This window comes from Coffea arabica, chromosome 7c (genome assembly GCF_036785885.1).
Source record: "Coffea arabica cultivar ET-39 chromosome 7c, Coffea Arabica ET-39 HiFi, whole genome shotgun sequence".
Lineage (NCBI taxonomy): Eukaryota > Viridiplantae > Streptophyta > Magnoliopsida > Gentianales > Rubiaceae > Coffea > Coffea arabica.
Window position 1 is genome coordinate 25,801,137 of NC_092322.1, and position 12,570 is coordinate 25,813,706.

Sequence of the window (12,570 nt, forward strand, 5' to 3'; positions counted from 1 at the left end):
CGCTACCATATAGTTTATTTGTAAAGTAACTTTACCAAAAAATGCACTACTGTGAATTTTTTAATATTTGTGCTTGTGAAATTTTTATATTTTTTACAAGTTAATTGCATTTTCAACATCACTCACATGAAAATAGAAATTACAATGGTTATTAAGAGTGTTATAAGTTTATCTTTAATTTCTAATTTTCCTGAAAATATTTTATTAATTTTTTCTTTTAATTTACATTAATTAGCCATATGACCTAATCTTCCATATTTCCAATAAGCATTATTTGATTTGTATTTTTTGATTTTTTGTTTTGTAATATTGATAATTACTTTTTGTGTTTTTATGTTTTTAAAACTTTTTGTGTTTTTTGAGATGCCTAGTTTTTTCTTATTTTAAGAAGAGAGGGATTTTATTCCTTTAATTGCAAAGGCTTCATAGGATCATCTTGCTTCTTTCCTTTCCGATCCATATTTCATCTGAACTTTTAATTCTGAATATAGACCTAAGCCTTCCTTTTTTTTTATAAACAATTATCCAATAGTCATAGTTTCAAATTCAATAACTTCTATACCAATTTCTTTTTGTAATTTCATTATTCTTTGCGAAAATAAAATCACTAGAACAGTTATAAATCTTTCCTTCCATAATGAAGCATTACAATCAAGTCTTCTTGATACATGAGTTAAAAACATATCTTTGTATCATCTAAAACCAGATAGTATAGGACATCTAAAATTTGTTAAAAAAAACTTTTGAAGCCATCAATTCTTCTTTAGGATTTCTTACGAAATATATAGCTATTGCGATTATTAAGAAATCACCAGCATTTGATTGGACTTGAATAGCTCTATTTTCATCTTCAATATTAATTGTATGTTCTGAAATTTAAGATTTATCTTGAAGGGTTAAAGCATTATCCGGCTCATCTTTTAGTTGTCTATTACACCCTAAAACTAATAAAATAACAATATGTCTTTCTTCTACATGTTTGAGCCTATAAGCGCCATTCTAGTCATTCCAATTTCTTGCAATGTATTAAGTATTTCATATTCTGCTTTACCATCTATACTCCATCCATATATTGAACTACCATCATATTTTGTAGCATGAAATTTTGATCTTTCTTCACATTGAATATCAAAAGGTATAAGATCTAGGATAATAATTTTTTGTTTCTGCAAGTTTGCAATTGCTTTTTAAATTCTTACTTCTTTTTATCTTATTAATCATTAATTCCTATTTTGCATTATCTTGAAACCCTTGTTCTATAGGTAAAATTTTTTGAATTATTTCTTCTTTCTATTCTTCTTCTAATGAATAAGAGATAAAGAACTCATCAAGTTGTGTGTTTCGAATAGAGTTTACTTGGTCTAACCAATTTATTTTTAAAAGACTAGAACCTAGGAAGTTAAGTTTTGAAATACTTTTGTAAGTGTTTGTCTCCGATGATGAAGAAGGAAGAGTTAGTTTATGGGTAAAAAACAAAAATGCCCCCTATGATAAACCTAATATACAAAAAAATCCCTCGTGGATTCAAAATGTACAACATAACACCTCATACTTTAAACTAAATTGTAATGGTGATGAAATCCATTAAACTTAATGGAAATGGATGAAATGACAAAAATATCCTGATATAATTAAGCAAAAGACAATTAAACAAAATCATTTGTTTTATTCTCTAGAAAGAAAGAGAATTGAGGACTAAGGGGTAGAACAGGTATACTTGTTAAAAATTAGGTATAAAATTTTTTTTAGCTTCCAATAAATCATTTCCGTTAAGTTTAACGGATTCCATTATCTTTACAATTTAATTCAAAACATGAGGTGTCATGTTGTATATTTTGAAATCACAGGGGGCTTTTCTGTATATTAGATTTATCATGGGATTTTTTTTTCATTTTTTACCCTTAGTTTATTGTCCTTTTCTCTAAGAAGACTTCTTCACTAGAAATATGGGGCGAAGATTTCAATTGGAAACTTTAGAAGAGTTTAGGAATCCAATCTATTTTGGTTGAGAGTAAATATATTTGCCGTGATATGGTATGCAAAATTTGATTGGGATAATTATTCTATTTTGGTTGAGAGTAAATATATTTGCTGTGATATGGTATGCAAAATTTGATTGGGATAATTATTTTGCTAATAAACTTTCTTAATATCTTCTAAGCTAACATCATTGGAATTGGAACTAGATTCTACCTCTCTTTCTTAAAAAGGAGAAGCTACTACGTCTCTTTCCAGAGTAAAATTTTCAGGTTTGAAGTGGAGGATGAATTGACATTATTGTTTAGTCATTTAAAAGAGTCCATTTTTTCGAAAAAATTAGTTTGAACATTTATTTGAGTTAGAAAGTAAGGGTCAGGATGTCCCAATTTTCATGTATAGAATGAAAACCAAATGAAAAAATTAAAATTAAAAGACCTTCAGTGCATTTCCTTTATCCATTCTTGTTTTAGTCCCTTTCTATAGGATGGATCTAATTGAAAAAACCATATTTTTTATCTTTATTTTCTAAATCATCAAAATTTTCTTGTAAATACTTATGATCAATTTTGAAAGTAGACACTTTTATTTCACCTTTCATCTAGAAATGTTTTGGGGAAAATTCAAAATGATTTTGAACTGACTCTAGAACTAGGGTTTTAAATTTAAAGGTCAAAGGGTTATCAAAACCTATTGTTCTGGATAGTTAGTATAGGATTATCGAGGAGGTACTATCATTTGAAAATAAGAAGTTGATGGCCATTCTCTATAAGAATGGAATCGAAGAAGTATAGAACCATCAGGTTCTTCTATTATTTGAGAAATTTTGAGTCTTGCTAAATTTCTTGGTGGTTGTGGATTTTGAATTTAAAATTGTTCAGAGATGGTTATTTTATTCAATTTGAGTCTTCTTGGTGTAAATACAGTTTATTTTTCAGCTTCAACATGTAATAAAACAATTTCATCTTTTGAAATAAGAGTCATATTAAACTTTGGATTTAAGTGAGAAGATAATGATCTAAAATAAACCTGATATACAATTCAAATTCTTCTCCTTGTAACACCAATCTAATACTAATGAATCATCTATTAAAACATCTGTAAGATCAACAAAAAATTTGGAACAGAGTTAAAATAGAGTGGACTATTTCAAACATCCATTTGAATCATAGCAAGTAATGAAGTTTTATATTTTTGAGTTTTTAATAGGAGTCTCTACTCCCATATGAACTAGTAACTTTAAAACTAATTGAATTAGGCCAAAATCAATATATATGCATCCTTTACTAATATATTTTTATACTGGTATTTCACAAAGCAAAGGGATTGATTGAAATTCTTCTTGAATGAAAATAGTTTCTTCATGAGTTTTTATTGCAAATGCTATTTCATAAACTAATTATCTTATTTTATATATTGTTTCTATTCTTTCTTCTAGAATATATCAATTTGGATAATTAATTGGCAAATGAATTTCATTACTCTGAACTAATATTTGAATTCTTTGAATTAGATCCTAAAAGCATTCTTCTGATCCTTGCAACCATAACCAATTGCTTATTATATTAGATTGCATATACAGTCATATTCTAATTGGAACAACGGGAACACTATGCCGGAAATACCCTAATTTACACTGGTTTACCAATAGCCTTACAAGCTTACCAACATTTTACTAGCATTAAACCATGTAAACAATATGTAATGCTAATAGAAATATACAAGATTGAATATAGATGCAAGTTTTTCAAAGAATCTAACCCAACTACTTTTCAACTCTAGTTTGGATGTGATATCAAGTCAAGTTTAGTAGATGATGATGATATGTTTGTTAATCTTGGTTCCTATCTTTTGATGTTTACAAAACAATTGGATGATACTAATATCTTTTCAATAAATACTTTCAACTATGAAGCAAATTTGATTCAAAGAACAAGAGCAATTAAAAGAGATAAAAGAAGCTGAAAACTGTCGGACGCTTGTGAAGACGACACCGGAGGTCCGATAATCATTACACAACTTCGGACGCATGAAGAACTCCATCACCGGACGTCCGAAAGAGTTAAGATATTCCCTCTAGCTCACTGTCTACTTTCGGAAGCAAAGCATTAGAGCACTAGGCGTTCGATAAACAATGCAGCACTTCGGATACAAAGCATTAGAGGTACCGAACGTCGGAAAGAATTGAAAAAGATTTTTCAAATTCACCATCTACTTTCGGATGCAAGCATCAGAGATACCGGACATCCGAAAGAATTGAAAGCAAAATTCTCAAACTCACTGCCTGCTATCGGACACAAGTAACGAGAGTACCGGACGTCCGATACTCCCAATGGCTAGTTGACTCTTCAACTGCCTTCTATCCATTAGAAGTATTAATAAGGGCACTTTTTTATTTCATATAAATAGTGCATGATCAACCATTTTGAAAGAATTTTTACACATTGAGAATACGAAAGATCAAGAGTAGTTTTAGTGAGAAAACACTCTACAAGGAAGATTTGTACTCTTAATTGTATAAAATTCGTGTAAGCTTATCTTGTGTGAGAAAAATACTTCAATAGTGTAGTTTTGTGAGGGTTATCCTGAGTGATAGTAAAACTTCCTAATGTTGATCTTGGTTCCTAACTTTTAATGTTTACAAAACAATGGATAATACTAATATCTTTTCAAGAAATACTTTCGGTTATGAAATAAATCAGATTCAAAGATCAAGTGTATTGAAAAGGACAAAGGTTGTTGAAAGCTGTCGGACGCTTGGATCGGACGTCCGATAATCATTGCACTATTTCGGACGCATGAAGAACTCCACCATCGGACGTCCGAAGGAAATAAGATATTCTTCCTAACTCACTAACCTCGATCGGACGCAAGCACTGGACGTCCGATAGGTTTTTTCAAACTCGACTAAAACTGTCGAACGCTTACAAAGACAATACCAGACTTCCAATAGAATTGAAATATTTCTTCTAACTCATGTCTGCTTTTGGACGCAAGCATCGAACGTCCGATAAAATTGAAGAAGATTTTTCAAACTCACTATCTGCTGTCGGACGCATGCTTCGGATGTACCGGACGTCCAATACTCCAACAGCTAGTTGACTCTTTAGCTACTTTCTATCCGTTAGAAGCATTAATGAGGTACTTTTTTATCTTATATAAATAGTAATTGATTAGATTTTTCAAATAACTTTTACACATTGAAGATACAAAAGATCTGGAATAATTTTAGTGAGAAAACACTTTCCAAGAAAGATTTGCAGTATTAGTGGTGTAAGGTTTATTGTAAACTTTTCATTTGTGAGTGAATATTTCATGAGTGTAACTCTGTGAGTGTTGTCTTGAAGAATAGTAAAACTTCTTAACTTGACCGAGTGGAGTTCGGGGTAAGGAGGAGGTGAACCTTCCTTTGTACACAAGAGTGATTGTAATTCATCAACTTGAAAAATTTTATTTGAATTAATCTACAAGCTCAAGAGGAGATGGGTAGTTAATTAGTTTGCAATTCTTTCATTTTTACTTACTTATTATTACGTTTGTGATTTTTACATTGCTTATCTCTTCTACTTCTCTCAAGTGATTTTGTTCATTCATTAATTGATTCATTGTATAATCACTTAGAAAAGAGGGTAAAATTTCATATTGAGTAAAAAGTACCCATAACTTAATTAATTTTTAATCAACCTAATTCACCCCCTCTTAGGTTGTCTTCGATCCTTACAATTGGTATCAGAACTTGGTCTCCTTGAGATTAAGTTTAATCAGCTTAGGAGTAATAATGACAACTAATAATGCCATAATTTTTTAAGGATATTCTGTGATTAGACCACCTATGTTTAATGGGTCAAATTATGTGAGTTGGAAAGAAAGAATGATTATATTTTTGCAATCAATTGATATTGAATTGTGGTTTATTATTAGTGAAAATTCATATGATGTCTCTCTTATAGATAAAAATACTCATAGATCTAAACCAAAAACCAAAAATGAACTGACTGCTGTGGATAGAGCTCATCTCACCTTAAATGCGAAAGCCATGAATGTGTTATATTGTACTTTAGATTCAAATAAATTCATTAGGGTCAAATGGTGTAAGTCCGCTAAAGAAATCTGGGACAAACTTAGGGAAGTCTATGAAGGAAATGAGAATGTGAGAAAACAAAAGAAGTCTATTCTGATTACCAAATATGAATCGTTCAAGATGGAATCTCATGAAAATATTGATAAGATGTATTGTAAATTCAATGACCTCATTAAGAATTTAGAGGTGCTGGAAAAGGAATACACTATAGGTGAGAAAAATAGAAAATTTTTGAATGCTTTATCAAAGGATTAGAAGAGTAAAGTGTCCAATGAAGAAGAGGAAAGTTGAAAGAAAACCAATATTCAACAATTTTCAATTCACATGGAATGAGTGCAAATTCGATGGTGAAATTGAAGAGGAAGAAGAATCTGTTCAATTGACTTTCATAACCATTGGAGATGATGAGGTAACAACTTGTAATTCTCAATTTGATAGTGACGATAAAACTGATGATGATCTTGAATCTTTCATTAAAAATTTGCATGATAGTTTGAAAGAATCTTATGTTAGAAACAAGAAATTGAAATACCAAATTAGTTTTTTTTTCAAGACAATACACGCCTTTTTCAAGAAAACACGAAACTGAAAATTGAAAATGATTTCTTGAACAAGAATAAGATTGATTTATAAAATAAGTTTGATAGAAAAATAAGGTTTTGTGAAATGTTCAAAGAGGAACAAGGTGATCTGAAAAGAAAAATGGATAAGTTAAATGAGTTACTCCAATATAAGAAACAAAACTACTTTCAAGAAAATGAAACAAAATCTTATTTTGGCACTTATAAGAAGAAGATAAATTCTGCTGCAAATGATTTTGCTATTTATAAGAGAAAACAAGTAAAATTTATTAAATCTTTTCATGTATATAACCCCTTGATTATGTGTAATTTCTATTGTCCAAAAAGTCACATGAAAAGTGATTGTTATGTGACAAAAAACATGAAAAAAGGCATGAAATGCATGTGGCTAGTTAGACATGATACTAACGCTTAAGAACCCAAAAATTAAAGGGTACCATATATTAGTTTTTGAACTCTTGAATAGGTGAATCTAGTAAACATTACCAAGGATTCAAAATGAGTGCTCAAGATACATGACTGGTGATCCATCACAATTTTTCAAGTTCAAACCAAAGTCTTGTGGCATAGTGACATTTGGAGATAACATGAGAATTAAAATAATGGGAGTAAGAAATATTGGTAAGATCGATAAGATTCTGGTTCATAATGTTCTTTTGCAATTTTCTTTTGATGTTTCTGATATTTTGAACTGAATTTTCTTTGATATTTTTTAATATCACTGAAATTTTATGATGACAAAAACAGGGAGGAATGAATAATGCTGATCGAATGATGCTGATCTAATGATGATTTATTTTAAAAATTATTTTGATTGTTATTTCTCTGTTCGATACTTCTTTCATTTCTCTATTTGATACTTCTTTTGATATCAATTCTCTGTGATATGTTGGTAAATGTTGGTATGTTTGTGATTGCTGAGTTCTGGTATCATCTCTCTGTTTTTATTTGAAATATTGGATTCTCTATTATTGCTACTGAATTATGGTTATTGGATTTTACTCTCATCTTATGATAACAAAAAGGGGGAAAAATGAATGGTATGTGAAAGGGAGAGTTATTCTGAACTTATAAAATTTTTTTGATGCAACGAGTGAGGGGGAGCTTATGCTCATATGCAAAAATTTATTTCTTTCTTTCATCCATTGTTTTGTCATCATCAAAAAGGGAGAGAATGTTGACCTTGGTCCCTAACTTTTGATGTTTACAAAATAATGGATAATACTAATATCTTTTTAAGAAATGCTTTCAGTTATGAAGCAAGTCAGATTCAAAATCAAGTACATTGAAAGGGACAAAGGCTGCTAAAATTTGTCGGACGCTTGGATCGGACGTCTGATAATCATTGTGCAACTTCAGATGCATGAAGAACTCCACCATCGGACGTCCGAAGGAAATAAAATATTCTCCCTAACTCACTGATCTCGATCAGACACAAGCATTGGACGTCCAATAGATTCGTTCAAACTCGACGAAAGCTGTCGGACGCTCACAAAGACAATACCGAACGTCCGATTGAATTAAGATATTCCTTCTAACTCATTGTCTGCTTTCAGACGCACGCACCGGACGTCCGATAGAATTAAAAAAGATTTTTCAAACTCACTGCCTGCTATCAGACGCATGTTTCGGATGTACCGGACGTCCAATACTCCAACGACTAGTTGACTCTTCAGCTACTTTCTATCCGTTGGAAGCATTAATGAGATACTTTCTTAGTCTTATATAAATAGTGGTTGGTCAGATATTTCAAATAACTTTTACACATTGAAGATACAAAAGATTTAGAGTAGTTTTAGTGAGAAAACACTCTCCAATGAAGATTTACAGTTTTAATGGTGTGAGATTCATTGTAAGTTTTTCATTTGTGAGTGAATATTTCATGAATGTAGTTCTATGAGGGTTGTCTTGAGGAATAGTAAAACTTCCTAACTTGATCGAGTGGAGTTCAGGGCAAGGAGGAGGTGAACCTTCCTTTGTACACAAGAGTGATTGTAATTCATCAATTTGAAGAATTTTATTTTGAATTAATCTATAAGCTCAAGAGGAGTTGAGTAGTTAATTGATTTGCAATTCTTTTCTTTTTATTTACTTATTGTTACGTTTATGATCTTTACATTGCTTATCTCTTCTACTTCTTTCAAGTGATTTTATTCATTCATTAATTGATTCATTGTGTGATTACTTACAAAAGAGAGTAAATTTCATATTGAGCAAAAAGTGTCCATAACTTAATTAGATTTTTAATCAACCTAATTCACCCCCTCTTAGATTGTCCTGGATCCTTACACCTAACTTGACTGAGTGTAACTTGGGGTAAGGAGGAAGTGATCCTTCCTTTGTACACAAAGATTAGTTGTATTTCATCAACTTAAAGAATCTTATTCTATAAAGTGATATTCAAAATCAAGAGGAGCTTGGTAGTCAAATTGCTATTCTTTCCTTATTATTTACTGTCTTGTGAACTTTAATTGCTTATGTCTTCTACTCTCAAGCAATCTTGCTCTCTTACTAATTGTTTCATTGAGTGGTCACCTAGAAAAGAGGGTAAATTTCATATTAAATAAAAAAGTGTCTCATAACTTAATTAATTTTTAAATAACCTAATTCACCCACCTCTTAGGTTGTTTTCAATCCTTACAATTGGTATCAAAATTTGGTCTCGTAGAGATTAAATTCAAGTGGCTTAGGAGTTAATATGACAACCAACAATGGCATATTTTTTGAAGGACAATCTGTCACTAGGCCATTAATGTTCAATTGGTCAAATTATATGAGTTGGAAGGAAAGAATGATTATCTTCTTGCAATCGATTGATATTGATTTGTGGTTTATTATAAATGAAGGTCTATATGATGCCTCTACAATTGATGAGGTTATTCATAGATCAATACCAAAAATAAGAATTGAAATGACTGCTGAAGATAGAACTCATCTCACCTTATATGCCAAAGTTATGAATGTGTTATATAGTGCTTTAGAGTCAAATGAATCCATTGGGGTCAAAGGTTGTAAGTCTGCTAAAGAGATTTGGAATAAATTGAGAGAAATTCATGAAGGAAGTGAAAATGTGAGTGAACAAAAGAAATCTATCTTACTTACTAAGTATGAATCATTTAAAATGAAAACTCATAAAAATATTGACAAAATGTATTGTAGATTCAATGATCTTATTAAGAATTTAGAAGTGTTGGAAAAAAATACTCCTTAGGAGAGAAAAATAGAAAAATCTTGAATACTTTATCTAAAGATCGAAAAAGTAAGGTGACTGCTATTGAAGAGATTAAAGATTTGAATACTATGCCTATTAATTACTTATTAATTTTCTAACCTCTTATGAGCTGAAACTTAAGACTAAGGTATAAGAGAAAGAAAATACAAAGGTAAGAAGGAGCATTGCTCTAAAAACATCTCAAAATGAAGATGACTCGGCTTCCTTGGATGGAGAAGATGCAGAAGTTGACGACAATGATCTTGCTCTCATAACAAGAAATTTCAAGAGAATTCTCAACAAAAGAAGATTCAGAAAAAGGAGAACCTAACAATTCATTTCCAAACCAATTCAACAATGCAAGAAACAAAGGAAAGTAAGAAGCCAATAAAAAGCAAACTGACAAATGCTATGAATGCGGCTAATTTGGACACTACATGAGTGAATGTCCAATGAAAAAGAAGAAAGAAGAAAAAGTTGAACGAAAACTAAAATTCAACAACTTTCAAATCACATGGAATGATTGCAACTCAGATGATGACGTTGAAGAGGAAGAGAAATTTACTCAAATGACTTTCATGGCCATTGGTGATGATGAGATAACTACTTGCAACTCTCAACTTGATAGTGATAATGAATTTGATGATGATATTGCATCCTTCATTGAAAGATTGCATGATAATTTGAAAGAATCTTATGTTAGAAATAAGGAATTAAAACAGAAAATTAACTTTCTACTTTAAGAAAAGGCAAGTCTTTTTCAACAAAATAAAAAACTGAAAACTGAAAATGACTACTTTAAAAAGGGTGAGACTGATCTACACTTTGAGGTTGATAGAAAAACAAAACTTTGTGAAATATTCAAAAAGGAACAAGGTAATTTGAAAAGAAAAATGGATAATCTAAATGACTTACTCCAACACAATAAACAAAATTTTTTTCAAAAGAATGAATCAAAACCTCATCTTGGCATTCATGAGAAAAAATTAAATTCTAGTACAAATGAATTTACTATTTATAAGAGAATGCAAGTAAGATTGGTTAAACCTATCCATACAACTAACTCCTTGACTATGTATAGTTTTTATTGTCAAATAAGTCACATGAAAATAATTGTTATGTGAAAAAAAAATGAGAAAATGCATGAAATGCATGTGGATAGTTAGACATGATATTATCTATCGAGAATCCAAAAATTAAAGGGTACTAAATGTTATGAACTTGGTGCATATCACTAAGAAATCAAAATGGTTCATAGATAATGGATGTTCAAGATACATGACCGGTGATCCATCACAATTCATCAAACTCAAGTGAAAAAATGACATTTGGAGATGATAACAAACCCAAAATAATTGGAGTAGGAGATATTGGTAAGAATAGTCAGACTTTTGTTCATAATGTTCTTTTAGTTGATAATTTGATTTATAAATTGCTAAATATTAGTCAATTATGTGATAGAAATCTATTTATTTTGTTCAAAAAGCATGAGTGTCTTGTTCTTAATTCAAAATTTAATATCATTTTCAAAGAAAAAAGAATCAATGACATCTATGTAGTTATTCTTGAAAATGTTAATTCCTCTAACTTTAAATGCCTTAAAGTTTCAAATGAGAATCCTTGGTTGTGGCATAGAAAGTTTTGTCATTTCAACATGAATTTGTTAAAAGAAATTTTAAAAAAGGATCTTGTTAGAAGTTTGTCAAAAATCAAGTTTGAAAAGGATAAAATTTGTGATGCTTGTCAATTTGAAAAACAAGTCAAAATTTCTTTTAAACTCAAAAAATGTGTTTCTACTTCAAAACCTTTGGAGTTTTTACATCTTGATTTATTCGGTCCTACACAAATTACTAGTTTTGGTGGTAAGAGATATTACCTAGTCATTGTTGATGATTATTTTAGATAGACTTGGGTGATGTTTCTTGCTCACAAGGATGATACTTTCAAAAATTTTATTTCCCTATTTGCAAAAGTTTAACATCTGATTAGATTGAAAATTATTAAGATTAGAAATGACAATGGCTCGAAATTTAAATTTTATGATTTTTTAAAATGTTGTTATCACAATGAAATTCCACATGAATTTTCAATTGCAACTCCTTAACAAAATGATTTTATTGAAAGAAAGAATAGAATTCTTCAAGAAATTGGAAGAACCGTGTTAAGTGAATGCAACTTGTCAAAATATTTTTGACTCGAAACCGTAAATACGGCTTGTTATGCAATGAATAGAGCTCTTTTGAAACCAATTTTGAACAAAACCTCTTATGAGTTAGTTTTTAGCACAAAATCAATTGTTGGATATTTCAAAATTTTTAGTTGCAAATATTTTATTTTAAATATCAAGGAACATTTTGAAAAATTTGATAAGAAATCCGATGAAAGTATTTTTCTTGGGCTATTGTGAAAACAAAAGAGAATTTAGGATCTATAATAAAAGGACTCTTGTTATAGAAAAAACCATATATATTACATTTAATAAATCTAATGTTGATATTTTCAAGAGTTGTCGTGGGGATGATGATGTAGGTGTTCAAGAAGAATTTAAGAAACTCACAATTCATGATCAAGAAAATGCTCTATTAGAAGAAAATTCAAAGAAAGATGATTTTCAAGAGAACCAAACATTAGAAGAAAATAACAAGGATGTTGGTACATTTAGAGAACTCCCAAGAACTTGGAAGTTTGTTCAAAATCATCCCAAAGAGTTTATTATTGGT